The sequence below is a fragment of the Bidens hawaiensis genome, unplaced genomic scaffold, assembly GCF_021521415.1.
Source record: "Bidens hawaiensis isolate Kalapana, Puna unplaced genomic scaffold, B.hawaiensis_p1.1 tig00037310_1, whole genome shotgun sequence".
Classification (NCBI taxonomy): domain Eukaryota; kingdom Viridiplantae; phylum Streptophyta; class Magnoliopsida; order Asterales; family Asteraceae; genus Bidens; species Bidens hawaiensis.
In genome coordinates this window covers 82300-101884 of record NW_027505473.1, presented here as the reverse complement: position 1 = coordinate 101884, position 19585 = coordinate 82300, and the positions used below count along the sequence as shown (strand labels likewise).

At 43.9% G+C, this 19585-nt stretch overlaps 1 pseudogene across 1 annotated transcript; it reads right to left on the bottom strand.

Annotated features, from left to right (window-relative positions):
• Positions 1-567: 567 nt before the first annotated feature.
• Positions 568-18159, bottom strand: LOC143613409 (protein NUCLEAR FUSION DEFECTIVE 4-like; annotated as a pseudogene). Its single transcript, XR_013150112.1, has 2 exons — positions 17639-18159; positions 568-1885 (listed from the first exon to the last, which is right to left on the bottom strand). The product of XR_013150112.1 is annotated as a protein NUCLEAR FUSION DEFECTIVE 4-like (transcript).
• Positions 18160-19585: the final 1426 nt, after the last annotated feature.

The following is a 19585-nucleotide window of genomic DNA, read 5'->3' as shown; positions in this document are numbered from 1 at the left end:
ATATGTGTATCGATGTTATTTTTATTCGATGTTTTTATAAATTATAAGTCGAGAATTCTTTTATTGGAGCATCGTACAATACCTACTCGGACAAGTTCATCACTTGTATATATAGATATATACACATAGGTACACACAAGTAACATTTGTGAGACATATTTCTTTTTAAAACAGAAATATATATACTTTAAAACAATTAAAATCATTAACTCTCTTTTCATTTCTGTATATAACTATAGCTTATTTGACACAATTCAATATATATATATATAGTTTAAAACAATTAAAATCACGTGATGTATACATTAAAGCAAATTGTTAAGTGTGAATATGCATATAAAATCTCTTCTAGACTTCTACAATAGCTATCTTCTCTCTCTATTTCCAACACCTCTATTTAGGGTATTTAGGGTTGTACATAGATTAACAGATACGAACAAGGAGGCATATTGGCATTTATTTGTTAACATTATCTTAGGAGGGGATATAGTTTCAAACATTGTTAAAAAAATTTAAAATTGAACGAAAAGGAGTACTTCAACGAAAAAATTGTTCATGTTTGTTACCATTTATTTATATTCATTCATTTAAAACGGTAAACGAACATAAAAGTTGAACAAAACTGAACACAAATAAGCCGTACAGACAAGTATGAGTATATACATAAATGTGATGTATATTTGGGTAGAAACGAACCTTAATGAATAGATTAACAAAGATAAAATCAATAAATAAGATCACTGTAATATTCATTCATATAATTAATCGAACGTGTATATATATAACACACGCTTACTACCACCTCATGTCTCGCTACCCCTTTAACAACTTCAACCGTCTTTGAGCATAAAAACCCCTTGTCCGAAGAGACAACACGAACGAAACAACCACCCCGACAACACAAACCCCGCCAAATATGAAATACGAAAGCATAAAGCAACGTATCCCGTGGCACGCCCCCCCCCCCCCCCCTCTTGCTTGCTTGTCGTAAATGTTACCTATTACTTGCACGGAAAGTATGTACGAACCAATAGGGTTCGCAGTAGCGATAGTGTTGAAATAGTCCCCATATGTTTCACCCCAAATATTTCCGAACTAATTGTAGGCATTAAAGACCATTGTGACCCGTAACAAACACCCACAATCACTGACCCAATGTACAAATTCCCACTCGAGCCAATTATTAAGTAGCCGATAATCATTGCTAATTGTGTAAACGAGATAAACAACGGTCTCCCCCATCCGTATCTATGCAAGTAAAAATCCGACACATATCCGCCACCAAACCGACCAATAAAGTTCCATATACTCCATAGAGAAATCATTGTGTGAATCTCAACCGTTGAGTAGTCAAGCGACTCGCCTATTTGAGTTATGTTGTTGATGGTTGCCAGCCCTGACCCTAATGCACAAACCATGGCTATAAACAATAACCAAAAGTTAATGGTACACATTGCTTGAATTAGATTCATTTCAACCGAGGTTGCGGGTGCAGCCTCGGGAGATGTGATCAGTGGAGCCGTGGCAGGGGATGGTGGTGGTGGTGGTTTGTTTGAGCGGTGAGGGCGATTTGTAGAGGGGATAATACTATGAGAAAAAGAATGGTGGTTGTGAGGATGTGAACCCATGATGGGAATGTGAAAATGTTTTGTAAGATGATTATAATCATTAGGTATGCGGCTATGCTTAGTGATATTAGCGAGATGCGGTTCAAATGAGGCTTGTCGTCGGCCGTGTTTGAAGGGTTTGCGTGCACTAAAGACATTAGTGCGAGAGATACAAGTGTTGGAAAAACAGCAAGCATTAGTACGAAGGTTGTTGGTTTGCCGTTAAATAGCGTTTGGTAGATTTGTATTAGTATAGCTCCGCTTAGCCCTAGAAACCCCTGCAGTTTTAAAAATTTCGATATAAATAGTTTTATACAAAAATGATTCGATAGTTAGTTACTCCAGCTTAGATTAGCTAAACATACGAAAACATAGAACGAAAAGTCAAATGCGAAAACGATAAAAACTAGGGTATACATTAGGCTACAAATGGAGTTACATGCCCATAAGTAGCAGACATTTTGCATATAAAAGCAAGATCATATAGATGTTGTCATACCAGAACTCCATCAGATCATGTAGATGTTGTCAGACCAGAACTCCATCATCTAGAGCTTTGATTTTAATGTTACAATTTTCTCTTCCGAATTTAGTGATTTTTAATCATTCTATTTTTAGTATAAAGACGTGTGTTTAAATTTACATGTTTATGATGCAAGAAGAGATCAAGGATTACTGGTAAGAGATTACATCAAACCAAAAGTAAACAAATAATAAAAGGCCTATAGACTACTTGACATAGGAGAACCCCACAAGCTTTAAATGAATATAAATAATGTATCGACCAAAAAGACCAAATACTTCTATATAGAAAGATGTACGGTGCGCATGTGAATTTGTACAATGTACAGGGCCGGCCCTTGGGGTGGTTGACAGTCATAGCATGACACTCCGCTAGGCACGAAATTTTTTTTTAAAAATTACATGTGTTTTTATTTAATAAAATATGTATATTTAATGTTTAAACTTGATTACATAACCACTAGTTTGGTCTTGTTGCAAAGGGGTATTACTCTCAACCAAAATGATATGGGTTTTAGTCTCATTTGATATATGTTTAATTCTATTTGTATACAAAAGTTTTTTACACAACCCAAATTATAACCAAGTTTACCTATATAAAACTTAAATTGTATAAACCCAAGAAAATACTTCTTTTACTTAAGGCCCTCAAAAAAATATTCACCTTCAGCCCAAAACTTTTTTTTTTTTTTTGCTTTCTCGGAGCCGTCCCTGACAATGTATATCGTTGTACCATCAACTATGTAGTTTCAAATACGAGCAGTATACTAAGCATATGAATTGTATGTTGAATGCCTGAATGGTGTGTAACCTAGACGGTGTGTGAGTAGAATTTGTTTAAAGTTACTAGTTGAAAACTTGTGACGTGTGTAATCTACCCACTCTAATAAATGAATCAATAATTAAACACGTGTCCTCTTCTCAATCATCCACAATTATTTTTTCCCGCTCATATATTTAGGGTTTATTAATTCCGCTCATACCTTTAGGGTTTATTAATTTCTACGGGTTATTTATATTACAAAATTCATTATAAGCAGCTACGCAGGGTTCTTTTTCTTCATCAGTAATTCCTAATAATCAGGCCCTGAATCTTAATAGCCGGTTTGAAATCGATGTTATGATATCGTGACAACATGGTGATTCGATGAACGGTGGTCAATCGATGGTTTAAGTTATTCGATTTATGGTTAGATCTGGCTACCATGGTCAATCAATGAACGACGATATGAAAGGTATGTTATTTAGCTTGCAGTTTTATGCTTTTTTCTCAATACTGTTGTTCGTAATTGCATCTTTAATTTTTCAATTTTGTTAACTGATTTAAGCTATTTCAATCCATATGTTTGGCTTAGGGATGTGAAGAGGTATGTACCCGCCTCAACACCGAGCAAGGCGAGTCAACCCACAAGATAAACACATTATGAAGGCACAAAGCCAAAACCTATGCGCATGGCGCATACAAAACATGCTCAGGCATCATATGCCCAGGCACACATATGCTCGCGCATCACATATGCGCGCGGCGCATATCACATGCTCGTGCATATCACATCTGCCCAGGCACACATATGCTCGCGCATCACATATGCGCGCGGCGCACCAGCGCGCGGCGCATATCACATGCTCGTGCATATCACATCTGCGCATGAAATATCTGCGCGTGAGAATAAAGAGAAGACCTCGCGCATCCTCAGGATTGGCGCATATCACACATGCACATAATCGACCTCGTCCTTATCCAAATCAGGATTAGGGCAACCTTGATTGTGCACGTCAGACAACCTTCCAGAAGGCATCTTTTTAAGGAGTAAGAATATGCTGATGTTGACAGCTGCCAAATGAAAGGTCGACAACTCAGCATGACACATGTGCTACCACGTGATTACAACCAACGAGAAAGCGCCAGGTGTCCCAGAGGACACGTGGCGCAGTGCGATTGGAGGAGGCCAACGAGGTTGAGCCCAACCAGTGGAAACCCTAGCACTATAAATACAGCATCAACTCCACTTTGATGGACACATTCATACTCAATCATTGACAGTTACAGGCAGTGGTATCACATTCAATCATATTGAATTACATTCACTCACATTCAGTTACATACAAAACACACAGTCACACAATCATACAGTATTCAGCTATTAAGCAATACTCTTGAGATTCCCTTACTCTCACATTATTATCTTCTCCTACACATACTTATTCTCACGCCGGAGGGTTACCCCAAAGAGGACCCCTCTGTCCCTTTCTGAGGGGTAAGTTAACGGCGTTGTTCATTTTGTAGGTGGAAGAACACAGATCCAGAAGAACCATCGGTGAAATAGTACAATCAAAACCCGAGGAAAGTAGATCTGCTACCAGTGAGTAGATCCACGTTTCTTCATTGGCACCATCCACTGTTACAAACGGCAATCAGATCTCATCAGATCTACATAAAAAAAAAATCAATCACCGTGGTTTCTGGCATTCGTAACGCTGATCAAGCTCTAGAGGATATTGAACGTGAGGGTGTCAATGAGGGACAGCAAATTCTGAGGGTGCCGCGTGATTCTACGCGCACCACCAGTAACCGTCCCTTCATCACAACCCCTCACGGCCAGACTGAAACTCCTCCAGACGATCTCACGTTACAAAATCTTGCCGGCGCGAAACTGAAAGGACCAATGGGTCCAGAAGAAGAAACAAATGATCCGAATGAATGGCTCATAAACGAGCAGCGGCGTCTACTGGAAAAGTACAATGAAATGGTCAAACAGAAAAAGCTAGCCGACCAAACACAAAGGCAAGCGTTTGATAAGCAGACTACAAAAAGGCCGCGCGCGCCGGAAGAAGGACATTCTGTTCACACTGCACACACTGAGTTCAGTGATGAAGAAGTGCATAGCATGAGGAAGACGCGAGATACTCATGCAGGAGGCTCACAACTCCGCGCGCCTGTGAACATGGCGCCTGGAGCCAGAGCAGATCTGGATCTGCACATGCCGTACAGCCTGCCAGTGAGGGGGCAAGTGGACGTAACCACGCCGTACAGGCCGGCCATCTTAGTGAAGCACTCAAAATTTACTGAGCGCATCGCTAAGGCCCCCATCCAGCACAAGACCAAGATGCCAAGTGGTCTGGGCAAATATGATGGTACAACAGATCCAGATGACTTTTTGCAAGGTTTCTATAACACGGGAAACCTAGAGAGCTGGACGATGCCAACATGGTGTCACATGTTTGCCCGCTGCCTTACGGGCGCGGCGCGGGTCTGGTTCGAGAGCTTGCCGACTGGGCAAATTGATGGGTTCGAGGAACTATTGGAAAAGTTCCAAGCCCACTTCGTACAGCAGCGCAGACACACGCGCGATCCTGATGACATCATGCACTGCGTGCGCAGGAATGATGAAACGATTGAGGACTACATCACTCGTTTCAATCAGGAGTCTCTGGCAATCGGGGGTATAACTGAGCAACTCCTGCGCGTGGCTTTTATACAAGGCGCGCGCAGTGATCAACTCCGCCGAGCTCTCGTAAGCAGAGATGGTATGCCCACCACTTGGGCAAAACTAATGGAAGCATCGCGAGTCTTCGCGAGAAATGAAAAGCAGATTGCCCAAGATAGGGCAAGAGAAAGAGCGCATCAGGCTGAATCACCGCGCAGCAAAGAGAAGAGGGCCAAACAGAACTCTGTATGGTCCAGGTTGCAACCAACAAGTTTTTCTTCCACAGAAAAACAAACGCAACCAAGCTCACCCCAGCCCCAAAAAGATGTTCGTAATCGCGGGGAGGGTGACAAGAGGGAGGGCGGCAGAGATCCTAGCAGACCTCTGCCAAGAATATGGACTCCCCTCACTAAAACACCTTCACAGGTGTTAAGTACTGAGAATGTCCAATTCAAGCCCCCCAAGCAACTACACTACAAGGGACCGCAAAACAGTGGCAAATATTGTGAATTTCACAGGTCCCCGGGCCACAACACCGACGCATGCCATCATTTAAAGGATGCGATCGAGAAGGATGTAAAATCAGGCAGGCTGGCTCACTTGGTAAAAAACCAAAGAATAGAAGATGAGCAACCGGATGGAGCCTCTGCCAGCAAGAAATACAAAAGAATCTGTGTGGCTGAGGGGGGACGACAAGGGCAGACGTCAAAAAAGAGAAGCGCGCAAATCCACGGAGATTGGCGCGAGCAGCAAGTTATCTTCCCAAGAATCAGGGGAGGCCCTTCAATCAGCAGCCCTCTCGTCATCACCACACACATTGCTCATTACGAAGTGTCAAAGGTTCTGGTGGACACTGGAAGCGAATCTGACATTATGTATGAGCAATGTTTCAGAAAGTTAGACCCGGCAGACCAAGCGCGGCTCGAGATGGTGAACGCACCAATTTGTGGTGTTTCAAATGAAATCATCCATCCCCTAGGTCAAATTCAGTTTGAACTAACTATGGGGGATGATGAGCGCAAGCGAGCCGAAGTTGTCAACTTCTTGGTCTTGCCCACCACGTCATGCCACAATATGATCCTGGGTAGGGGAACGATTGCCCAATTTAATGCTGTACCGTCGCCAGCGCACGGCGCATTGGGGTTCCCTACACCAACAGGCGTAACATTTGTTTACCGCGATCATTTGTGCGCAGTGACAAGTACGCCGCGGGAAGGGAGAATGAAACTTCCAATGGCGGACAATGCGCCAGAGAAGTGGATTTTAAACCCAAAATTCCCAGAGCAAACGGTCACAATTGGCGCTACCATTTCAGACGAAACGAGATTGAGAATGAAAAGGTTGCTCACAAAATACACGTCGGTCTTCGCGTGGCAACACTCCGATATGACTGGGGTCCCGCGAGACTTGGCGCAACATTCTCTTAACACGTTCAAGTCGGTGGAGCCAATTGCTCAGAAAAAGAGAATCATGGGGGATGAAAAGGCGAAGGCCATGAATGAGCAAGTTGAGGACCTGTTGCGCGCAAACATCATCCGCCCGATTCGATACCAGACGTGGGTAGCCAATCCTGTGATGGTAAAGAAAAGCAACGGGTCATGGAGGATGTGTATTGACTTCAAGGACCTCAACAAAGCATGTCCGAAAGACTGTTACCCCCTCCCAAACATCGACGCAAAGGTGGACTCCGTGGCGCCATTCAAGCTCAAATGTTTCCTGGATGCCTACAAAGGCTATCACCAGATTCAAATGGCACCACAAGACGAAGACAAGATGGCCTTCAGAACCGACAAGGGGGTTTTTTGTTACACAAAAATGCCCTTTGGTTTAAAGAATGCGGGCGCCACTTATCAGAGACTTATGGATTCGGTTTTCAGTGAACAAATCGGAAGAAATCTAGAAGTCTACGTTGATGATTTGGTTATCAAGAGCAGGGAGGAGAGACAAATGCTCAAAGACATCGAGGAAACTCTTCAGCGCTTAACGGAAGTTAACATGAAGCTCAACCCGAGCAAATGTACTTTCGGCGCGGAAGAGGGGAAATTTCTTGGTGTAATGGTCACTAAGGATGGTTTCAAGGTGAACCCTGAAAAGGTGGAAGCCATCCTTGACATGCCTTCACCATCCACCATGAAAGAGGTTCAGAAGCTGAATGGTAGGTTAGTGTCAATCAACAGGTTCCTAGCGAACCACGCCAGCAAATCTACACCATTCGTTAATACTTTGAGGAACTGCTTGAAGAAGAGCCAATTCAAGTGGACGCCTGAGGCTGAGCAAGCTTTCAGTGAGATAAAAGAATGTTTCATAAAGCTGTCCGCGCTCACAGCTCCACTTCCTGGCGAAACCCTTACATTGTACTTGTCAGCTGGAGACCGCGCCATCGGCGCAGTATTATTGGTGGATCGCAAGGGGATCCAAACGCCAATATACTATGTGAGTCGGGTGCTGACAGACCCTGAGACGCGCTATTCCATCATGGAAAAGTTAGTTTTGTCACTAACACACGCGTCGCGCAAGCTTCACAGATACTTCAATGGTCATCCGATTGAAGTTCTGACAGGTTACAACATCCAGCAAGTCTTGCGACGCCCCGCGCTCTCCGGAAGGCTGACAAAGTGGGCGCTGGAATTGGGTGAACACACGATCACTTATAAGCCCCGTCCAGCAATAAAGGGTCAAGTTTTAGCGGATTTCATCACGGAAATCCCAGAGGGAAAGATTGAAGAAGCTCAGCGCGAGGTAGACCCTCCGCGAGCAAATGATGAAGAAGATGTTTGGAGGCTATTCACTGATGGAGCCTCCAACAGCGAAGGGTCCGGCGCAGGCCTCAAACTGGTGGACCCTGATAATCATGAATATACTTATGCTATTAGGTTGGACTTCAAGAGTACCAACAATGAGGCTGAGTATGAAGCCCTGCTGGCTGGTCTGCGCATTGCGCGCAAGTTTGGAGTTAAAAGGCTAGAGGCCCATGTTGATTCTTACTTGGTAGCTGCACAGGTCAATGGCCTTTATGATGCCAAGGAGAACACCATGCCTCTATATCTAGAGCAGGCAAAAAAGCTCGTTGAGCAGTTTGACTTCTTCAAAATCATACACATCTCGCGCAGCGAAAACAAGTCCGCTGACGCGTTGAGTAAGATGGCATCAACTAATTTTGATCACTTTGGCAAATATGTCAGGGTGGAAGTGATGAGCAACCCGTCAGTGCAAACGCAATCTGTCCTTGTAATTCATACAACCCCTTCATCCTGGATAACTCCAATAATGGAATTCCTGAAGGAGGGGAAGTTACCGGACGAACGCGCACAGGCGAGAAAGATAAGACACTAGGCGTAGAACTATGAACTACTTGATGGTACATTATATCGACGCTCTTATCTTGGACCGCTCATGAAATGCCTGGATGCTGAAGAAGCAAGCTATGTGATTAGGGAGATTCACGAAGGAATCTGCGGAATACACGCTGGCCCGCGCATGGTGGTTGCCAAGGCAATGAGCTCGGGCTACTATTGGCCAGGCATGTACTTGGATGCGCTAAAAGAAATACAAAAATGCAAGGCATGTCAGAGCTACGCGCCAAACACCATGCGGCCAAAGAACAACTTGATTCCAGTGACCTCCACATGGCCTTTCCACAAATGGGCCATTGATATTGTGGGGCCCCTGCCGCAAGCGCAAGGGCGAGTGAAATTTTTGGTAGTGGCGGTAGACTATTTCACTAAATGGGTTGAGGCCAAGCCACTAGCAAAAATCACAGCTGAGGCGATGAAGCAATTTATCTGGAGCCACATCATTTGCCGTTTTGGCCTTCCTATGGAAATTGTGAGCGACAATGGCAAACAATTCACTGACAGGAAGATATCCAGCTGGCTCAAAGAATTGCACATCAACCAAATCTTCACTTCGGTCTACCACCCTCAGGGGAATGGCCAAGTGGAGCGCGCGAATCAAAGTTTGTTAAATGGGCTGAAGAAAAGGTTGGAGGGAGAATCCCATTCTTGGGTCGAAGAGTTACCTAATGTCCTGTGGGTGCACAGGACATTAAGCAAAACTAGCAATGGCGAATCCCCGTTCAGCCTAACCTATGGGACAGAGGCTATGATCCCAGCAGAAATTGGATGCCCATCCCATAGGGTACTCATGATGAGCAAGGCTGATAACGAGCGCGAAAGAAGATTGGACCTCAACTTGCTTGAAGGGCACAGAGAAGCGGCTATCATCAATGAAGCCAAATACAAGAAAAAGCTGGAAAAATATTATAATCAGCGCGTTAAAGAGTGCCACTTCAAGAAAAATGATTTTGTCCTTCGAAACAATGAAGCTAGCCGCGCAATACCCCCAGGAAAAATGTCCCCCAATTGGGAAGGACCTTATCAAATCTCAGAAGAATTGGGGAAAGGCGCGTACACTTTAAAAGATTTGAATGGAAAAAAGATACCGCGCGCGTGGAACGCAGCACAGCTTAGAAAATGCTTCATGTAAAAATTCAAATATGTAATCAAGGCTTTTAAGCCATCATGAATGATGATTCGCGCTATCTTTCAATATTTGTTCTATTACCTTTGCATACATGTTTCACACTTCCTTTATTAATTTGGAGCAATATGACAACACTATATTGACTTCAAAAACAAAATAAAACGAAGTAAAACATACATGCGCGAGCCTTAGCTCAAACGCGTTAACGAGTCTTAACTCTAAAACGTCAGGGCCTTAGCCCAAACCTACGAGCCTTAGCTCAAACACGTTAACGAGTCTTAACTCTAAAAACGTCAGGGCCTTAGCCCAAAACAAAGAGCCTTAGCTCAAAACACTCACAAACATCCATCTTACATCCCGCGCAGCCTGATCATAAAAATCCCTAAACACAACTAAGGCAAAGTACATGCCAAATCATAGTTGTTAAGGTCTCAGGTCGAGGTCGCGCGCGGAATAAAAGTGGATATCTGAGCCACACATGCTGACATGTAATGGCTAAAACTCATATAAAAAACACGCGACAACGACGCGCAAAAAAGGAGTAGTTAAAAGTCATCGCGCATGTCAGCATAAACAAGATACTGCGAAACCACTTACAAAATAGGACTATGGTTAAGTAAATAATTTCCTTACAACCTTGTTCTTATTTTAACGTGCAAGCATATCTTATATCTATACAAGCAAACATGAAGAGATGAATGGAAATGCGCAAGATGTGAAAAAGGGAAAACAAATTTCATTCCATAGCATTGAAATTTACAAGTGTGATGAGTTACAAATTACAAGTATAACAAAAAGCAAAAAAAAAAAAAAATTTAGAAAGATGAAGGGCTTCTCAAGTCTCCACGTCGACGTCAGCCACTTCATCACCCTCATCATCTCCCGCAGCATCTGGCGCGGCCCGCTCCTCATCTCCGAACTGACCATAGTCAAGTTCTTCCTCCTCAATGGAGTCTTCTATCACGACGGTGTCAGGAGCAGATTCTTTCGCCGCGCCAGAGCCGCTGGCAGGGGCAACATCCCCCGCGCCACCATCATCGCCACCAGCCCCCTCGCATTCATCGAGCAACTTCTTTAGCGCGCCGAGGTCGGGCTGGTCAGCAAGCGCAGCTATCTGCAAATCATTAGAAAAGGATTGAGTACAAACAACTTGGAAAATTAATCAAGAAAAATTCATTAAGGTCAAGGTACCTGCACAAGGATGGGGATGGGAGTATTCATATACTTCTCCCCCACCGCGGCCATGTCCGCGCAGGCCGCGTCGCTCTTGTAAGGGTACTCGGATGGGTTCTTCTTCAACATCCCATATTCATACCCATCCGTAAACCCTTCAGCTCGACCCACAAGGCGCGCGGCAGCATTGCAGTCCATCACAAGGGCCTGAAACTCGGCAGAATATTTCATCGCCAAAGCGCAACGATTCATGCCCTGTGACACCAGCCATTGGCGATCCTGCGCGAGGCCAGCAACAGACGTCTCGAGGGCAGGAACCTGGGAGTTTAATAACTCAACAGTTTCCTTGGTCTTTTTTAGCTCCTCTTTATCAGACGCTGCTGCCGCCAAAATTTTTTCTTTCTCCGCCTGCGCAGCATCAAGTGCTTCCTGGCTAGACGCTGCCGTCGCCAAGGCCTCATCCCAATCGGCCTGCGCGGCCGCCAACTCCTTCTTCAGGCGCGCAACCTCGCTCTCCAGTGATGATTTCTCAGTGATACTCTGGACGATAGCTTGGTCACGCGCCTCCGCCTGCTGTTCCAAGACACGCACTCTCCGCGCGTACTTGGCAACTTCGGCCTCCGCTACCTGCTGCTTCTCCCGCGCAGCTTGGAGCTCATGCCCGCGCTTAATAAAGGCGGTGTTGGCACTTGCTCGGTTTTCGCTGAGCTCCGCCTGGAGTTTCTCAGCTCGTGCGCGAGCATCAGAAAGGTTCCAGGCAGCCACCTTAGCCTCTTGCTGGGCTGCCACAAGAGCATCGCGTACTTTAATATAATCACGATGAAGCTCTTGGGAGGCAGCAAAGAAAGCTGACCCAGCGAAAATGTGATCGTTGAGCAAGTCAGCGCGGGTGCGCTCCTCCTGATACCTCCTTTCAGTAGGAGGCACGGCATGAGCCCAGAAGTCCTCGCATACGCCCATGGATTGGAAGGAACTGTCTTCATTAATATTCCATCTCGGGCGGTAAACGTGGTCACCTTCCTGCAAAACACAAGAAATGTTCTAAGTCATAAAACATACTTATATGGAGGTACGCGCAGCGGAGCAACAAATTAAAACATACCTGCGGGGATGAAGCAGAAAAGTCAGCGCCAGCCCCACCAGAAGTCTGCGCTGCGAAGTCTTGTGGCATCGCAGGGCTGGCGCGGTCTCCCAAGGAGTCTTCAGCTTGAGCCCCCTCATCCTCCTCATCTTCTTCAATAGGCCTCTTCTCCTGCGACCTGGAAGGCTCCAAACCAGCCTCGCGGAGAGGGCTGCGCGTAGGAGGAGGCGAGGGAGGTCTCGACGCCTCCAGTTCGGCGCGCAATACGGCTTCCTGCTCCTTTGTAATCCCAATAAGGGGAGAATCAGCACTAGCGGGAGCAGGACCAGAACCAGCGGCGCCGGCAACGGCGCCAGGAGTGTCACCAGCAGCTTGTACGCCAGCTACAACTCCTATGAACAAATCAACAACAAAAAAGGGTTTATGATTTGATCAAAACAAAAAATTCAGAAGACAATGGCGCAAAACATACCTTCGCGCAATTATGTTCGCGCGTTGAACATCGCCATAAAGTTCATTCTACCCTTTTCTGAGGGTAGAACAGGGGACTTCGAAGCAGCCCCCGGCGCAGCCTCAGCACCTTGTTGCGCCTGAGGCTGATCTGCTACCGTCGCCGGTCCTGCAAACATTCAAATGCGAAAAGATGTAATAAAAGTTCAATCAGAATTATGGGTAAGCAAAGTATACCTTTCGCAGGCGCGGCACTGCTTCTCTCTTCAGCCGCGCGAAGGGAGGAGGTCACGCCACCATACCTCAAGTGGACAGGAGGTCTGCCCACTTTCACAGGCAGGGAAGCTAAAGAAACCTTCGTTTGAGCATGGGGATGAGCGACAGGGGTGTCGTCTTTCTTCTGTCTCTTACTGCCCCCTGCGCCGGATTTCCCCTTAGCTTTGCGCTTTAGTAGGGGCGCCTCCTCTTCCTCCTCCTCCTCTTCCGCGAGCTCCAGCTCGTAGTTCTCCAGCGCATCTACAATACATGCAACACAAGTGTTAGCAAAATTTGGTATTCTAAAGGAATAAGCATAAGTGCGAAGGCTTACCAGGAGCGTCGCTATCAAAGTCAAATGCCAGATCGACAGGGATGAACATGTCATCGAAGCGATCTGGGAAGCCCACCTCCCCAGCGCCAAGCGCGACGGAGCCACCCTCCACTTGATCATCATAAGCGGCGTGGAAATAATCCTTGGTGACTGCGCAAAAACAAGTCAAGTGATATCAGCAAAAAGAATTATGTTCGCGCAGAAAAAGAAATAAAGCAATGAAATAAACTTACACAACCCGTCGACTTGGATAACGGGCTCAAGCGCGCTGTCGGTCCACAGCTTACTCATGCCGACCCCCACCAGCGCCTCCTCGCGAATTTTCTTGGCGGGGGATGGTTCGGCGGTCAGTTTCTTAACCCAGGCGCCGGTTGGGTTCTTAATAACATCCGCATCCGCGGGCGCAGAATCGATCGCGCGCATCGACATGCGGATGGGGACTACACCAGCCCTGATGTAGAAGAACCTCTCAGACCAGTCATGAAGGCTCTTGAATGACACGGTGCTGCACTTAACCTTCTGACTGCGAGGAATAAAGGAGATCCAAGAATCTTGGATCTTGGGCTTGTAAAAAAATTGAAAGCGCCGAGGGGTGGGCTCCTCGCGCTGTGATTTGCACATGAACTCGAAATGAGTCATGCGCACAAGTCCAAACGGATGGACTTGGGATATATGAATCCCGAAAAAACGTAACACCGCGCCTACAAACCTTGTCATCGGAAGACGAAGGTTGCAGTGGGTGAAAAAATGGGAGTACAGTGAAATATAGCCGGGAGGCGGGTCCGCCGCCGTCTGCCCGGCCACAGGCAACATGCAGCCAAACACAGGGGGGAAACCCTGTGACGAGATGAGGCTGTCGAGATCGGCCTGCCTCAACTTGCAGGGGATTTCATTCCACCTTTTCGTGGCCTTGGTCCTCCCTACTTCCTCCGATGTGGTCTCAACAACCCTCTTCCCCTTGCCCTTTTGCTTTAATGTCGACATCACCACAGATTTCACACGGCGTCTTCGAGAGGCAATAGAAGTGATTGAGGGGTTAGAGGAGTCTGAACTATCAGACATACAACTGCAGCAGCAGATAATCGAAGATTCGAAACGATGAATACACTCAACTCAGAATATGAAAGGCAGAAATTCGAAAATTAGCAACAATGAAGATGAAGATAAAAAATTTTTCCTAAGGGCCTGCTTTTATAGGCCCAGGAGAGAGAAAAGTGGTAACTGATCGGATTTCATGCGCCCCCACTCGCAGGTGTAAGCCAACGAGGGCGTGGCACGTGTCCCTAACACTGTTGAGGGGACATAAAAACGTAACGGACCTGCCACGGAGCAGAGACGCGCCCCCACTCGCAGGTGCAAACCAATGAGAGCGCGACACGTGTTCCAGACAGCTGTGCGAGGGGACATGAAAGGCAACTGTAGCACCTCGAGCACACGAAACGTCTGACACGTTTACGGCGTACGACACCACCAACCAACCACGTGTTTGGACCCTTCGTTTCAACCAAATGGATAGAACTTCGCGCAACGATGGAAACAACCAAGAAAACGACAAAACCCCATCAGTAAGTCTAATATCTATCTTACCGCGCTAGCGCGAGATAAGACACACATTAGACTGGGGGGGCTTGAAGAGGTATGTACCCGCCTCAACACCGAGCAAGGCGGGTCAACCCACAAGATAAACACATTATGAAGGCACAAAGCCAAAACCTATGCGCATGGCGCATACAAAACATGCTCAGGCATCATATGCCCAGGCACACATATGCTCGCGCATCACATATGCGCGCAGCGCATATCACATGCTCGTGCATATCACATCTGCCCAGGCACACATATGCTCGCGCATCACATATGCGCGCGGCGCACCAGCGCGCGGCGCATATCACATGCTCGTGCATATCACATCTGCGCATGAAATATCTGCGCGTGAGAATAAAGAGAAGACCTCGCGCATCCTCAGGATTGGCGCATATCACACATGCACATAATCGACCTCGTCCTTATCCAAATCAGGATTAGGGCAACCTTGATTGTGCACGTCAGACAACCTTCCAGAAGGCATCTTTTTAAGGAGTAAGAATATGCTGATGTTGACAGCTGCCAAATGAAAGGTCGACAACTCAGCATGACACATGTGCTACCACGTGATTACAACCAACGAGAAAGCGCCAGGTGTCCCAGAGGACACGTGGCGCAGTGCGATTGGAGGAGGCCAACGAGGTTGAGCCCAACCAGTGGAAACCCTAGCACTATAAATACAGCATCAACTCCACTTTGATGGACACATTCATACTCAATCATTGACAGTTACAGGCAGTGGTATCACATTCAATCATATTGAATTACATTCACTCACATTCAGTTACATACAAAACACACAGTCACACAATCATACAGTATTCAGCTATTAAGCAATACTCTTGAGATTCCCTTACTCTCACATTATTATCTTCTCCTACACATACTTATTCTCACGCCGGAGGGTTACCCCAAAGAGGACCCCTCTGTCCCTTTCTGAGGAGTAAGTTAACGGCGTTGTTCATTTTGTAGGTGGAAGAACACAGATCCAGAAGAACCATCGGTGAAATAGTACAATCAAAACCCGAGGAAAGTAGATCTGCTACCAGTGAGTAGATTCACGTTTCTTCAGGATGTAATATTGCTACTCTGTTACAAGGAATTCTTTAATTAAGATTAAAAGTTATCTGATGCGGGATGATTCTTTTGTGTTAGTGGTTGTGGTTTTGTGGGTATGATTATTTTGGTGAAGTTGATTTGTGCAAGTGAATGGGGTTGTGTGTAGGTCAAATGTTAATAGTTATTTGATCAATGAGATTGATATTTTAAACAAAAATTGTTATTTACATAATTGATGAAAAGGTTTGATTAATATTTTTTTTTACTGAACATGTTTATTTATTTGAAATGGATAATGCTATTTAATATTGTGATTTGACTTATTTTCTGTAGAAAGTTGGTTATTTGATGATTGGAGGGATGTGATTAATTAGTTGTTCATAGTTGTATGAATTTATCTCCTATAAGTTGTAAAAGTTGTTTTATGCTAAATGTTAAAATGTTTTTATTTTAAAGGCTGTTTTCATATGTTTTAGTGGTTGTGGTCATATGGGTATGATTCGTTTGGTTTTGGAAGTTGATTTCTACAAGTGTTGATTGTATGTAGGTCAAATGTTGGTAGTTATTTGGTCAACAAAGATTGATCTTTATACCAAAAGAAGAGTTTGTGTTTCAATTTGTTAATGTACAGCTACAAAGACCCTTAACAGGGTTACAGTGGTATATCCGAGTTTGTAGTGATGACAGCAGACGCTAAGCCTCTTGCAATTATTTTTCACTTTTGTTTCTATTAATTCCTTTAACTTTCGTCTTATTTTTCAGGTACTGTGTGCAAAGTGATACGCAACATACAACCACCAGAATAAGCCAATTTACAATGTTTAGGTTGTGTTTAAGTCAAAATATCTGTTGCCAAAAGCTGCCATTGTTCATTTGTTCCCCTAAATGTTTTTCTGATGACAAGAAACAATTTGATGTTGTCATTAGGGCGATGTGATTGTTTATATAGCTCTGTCAAATGTATTTTTTTTTCTTTTATTTCTTTGAAGTCTTGCATTCATTAAATCGTAAGTATTATCGTTTTGCGTATATTTCTTTGGTTCAAGGTGTTGAATATAGTTGAAAAGCACAAGAAGGCAAGATAAGGGGCTATACTTAAATAATTCTTGGTAGATATTCTCATGAGAAAACAATAGTAACAACTTCTTTTGTTGGAAATAAATATATTTTGCATTTATTCGTTTTTGTTATAATTATTCATATATACCATATCTCCATGGCTAAACATGAATTATATATATAGATGAAAACTTACCTATAAAAGATTAAACGATTTGTAAAATTGTTGTTAACTATTACAAAATAAAATCTTTATATAAAAAAATGTATCAACAAATCGGGTGAATTATAATATTCTGTTAATTCATGCAGTACATATTTTTATGCTCTGTATTTTCTACATATTTTTAGTTATTTCTTTTTATCTAACTCGTGTAATACGAGCTCATTTATCTAATTTTGTTTACTATTATTAAAATTCATTTTCTCCGGCCCGTGTATTACACGGGTCCCTGACCTAGTATACTAATATGTAGTATACTAATATGCCCCACCCAAACAACATGCAGTAATTTATAAACTTATCCTACAAGTAAAACTTTTTACTGTTTGTTTCTATGATAAGACCGAAACAAAGATCCAAACATATGAATTAAAAACTTACCTTCATAATCCCAACACTAGTTCCACCATAATCCGGGAAATTCCGAACAGCCACAACAACGTTCGCGTATTAAAAAAACGTCTGCGCATGCGCTGCCAGGAACATAAACAAGCACAAAACCAACACATGAGGCCTATTAATAACTCCAGTAATAGACAACCACATAAGAAAATACCTAACAAAACACTGAACTGCTCCAACCAAGTAAACCAACGAGAGTCCGAACCCGCGGTGGTTATGATCCGTGACAGCATCACAGAGTAAACCCGATAAAACCCCGATATTGGCACCGATGTCTTTGAACACGGATACGGTGTCTAGAGTGGATTGATCGTAGCCTTGACTCGATTTGAGGACGGCCGAGTAGATACCGAAGGTGTATGAGGCACCGGAGCTGCACTGGATCCATATGCAGGCTACTGTGGCTAACCATTTGCTCTTCTCCATTATTATTAAGTTTGGAAATGGAAGTTGTTGTTGTTTAGAGACCATCAAGACGTGTCTTTAGTGATAGCCAAGGGACAGTGGGCTTGGCCATGGGGCCTATATTTATTTCCTAATTATTTCATATATGGCTAAGGGTAGTGGGGGCTTGATTCATCCCCAAGTGATCCAATATATTTACGACACATAGACGCTGACGTGTCACAGGATCAAGTCTCAAAGAGTGTAGTGGTCCAGGTGATCCGAGGCTTGATTGATTTTTTTTGTTAAACACAAAAATACTAAATTAAAATATTTCATTAAAACATAAATAAAAAGAAAAATAAAAACATAATTTTAAAATACATAAAAATAGCGTTTTTATTTTTTTTTTGCCAATTCATTCCGAATACGATCGTTTTCTTCCTCCATTATCGCTTGGTCGGATGGCGATAGGTGGCTAAAGTCTTTGGCTAGAAAAGACAAACTCTTGAAACGGTTTTTTGTATGTCGAGCTTCACCAATCGAGAGGAGGCTACTTGACAATTCCTTAACTTGTATCTCGAGCTTCACCAATCCCGCTTCTCCGGTTATTTTTCCCTTACCTTTGTGGGATTGTTCTGCAGGTTTAGCCGGCTCCGGTACTGGCTCCGGTTGTGTGTTGATATTACCGTAACGCGAGCCCGACATGGTTTTAAATTTGAGAAACTTAGAAAGGTTTTTTAAATTAGTAGAGAGAAAGAGAGTGAGAATGATGTGTTATTTTTATAAAATGGGGTTGTTATTTATAGTGGAAGTGGTAGGGTTTGTAATTAAAAAAAAACTTTTTTTTTATAAATATTATGCCTCCAACGGCTATTTTTTTATTTTCCCCACTCTCCAACGGCTACAAAGCCCTGCTGTCAGCTCTACGACGGCAGTCCGCGCCCGTCATCCACGCAAGGGTGTCGTGGTGTGCGCGGCGACCACGTCGTCCACGACCGGCCTGCCGCGCCCCACCACCCTTAGTCTAAGGCTAAGGTAAAGGTGTGTGGTCATGAACGTCATTAATATAAACAACGTCAAGGGTGTTAAACACCATTACATAGGAACCCACTGTGCATAGTCTAACCGGATCAGCTACTAGGCTGGACCATGTATCGGTCTAACAGATTTTTTAACATTGTGTTCCCAAGTCTAATTTATCAAGGGAGATGAGAATAACCGAAAGAAAATTTAAGAAAATTTGCATTCATAGTTTTTTTTATCGAAAGAAATGGAAGAAAAAAAGTTATGTTTATTTTCATCCTTTCAAATTAAAGACAAACGACATTAAATAATACAGAAGGTATATATTTTTTTTATCGAGTGTAGGAACACCGTAATTAATTAGATCTTCTTCTTTTGTTATTATTTTCTCTCCTTAATTCAATTTCTTCTCTTTTCTTTCATTTATTAAACTCGAAGCATAGCATAATTGTAAACGAGTTATATATTATGTTTGATATATAACCGTAAGTTCAAAGCTTGTAAGCTTTGTTTATC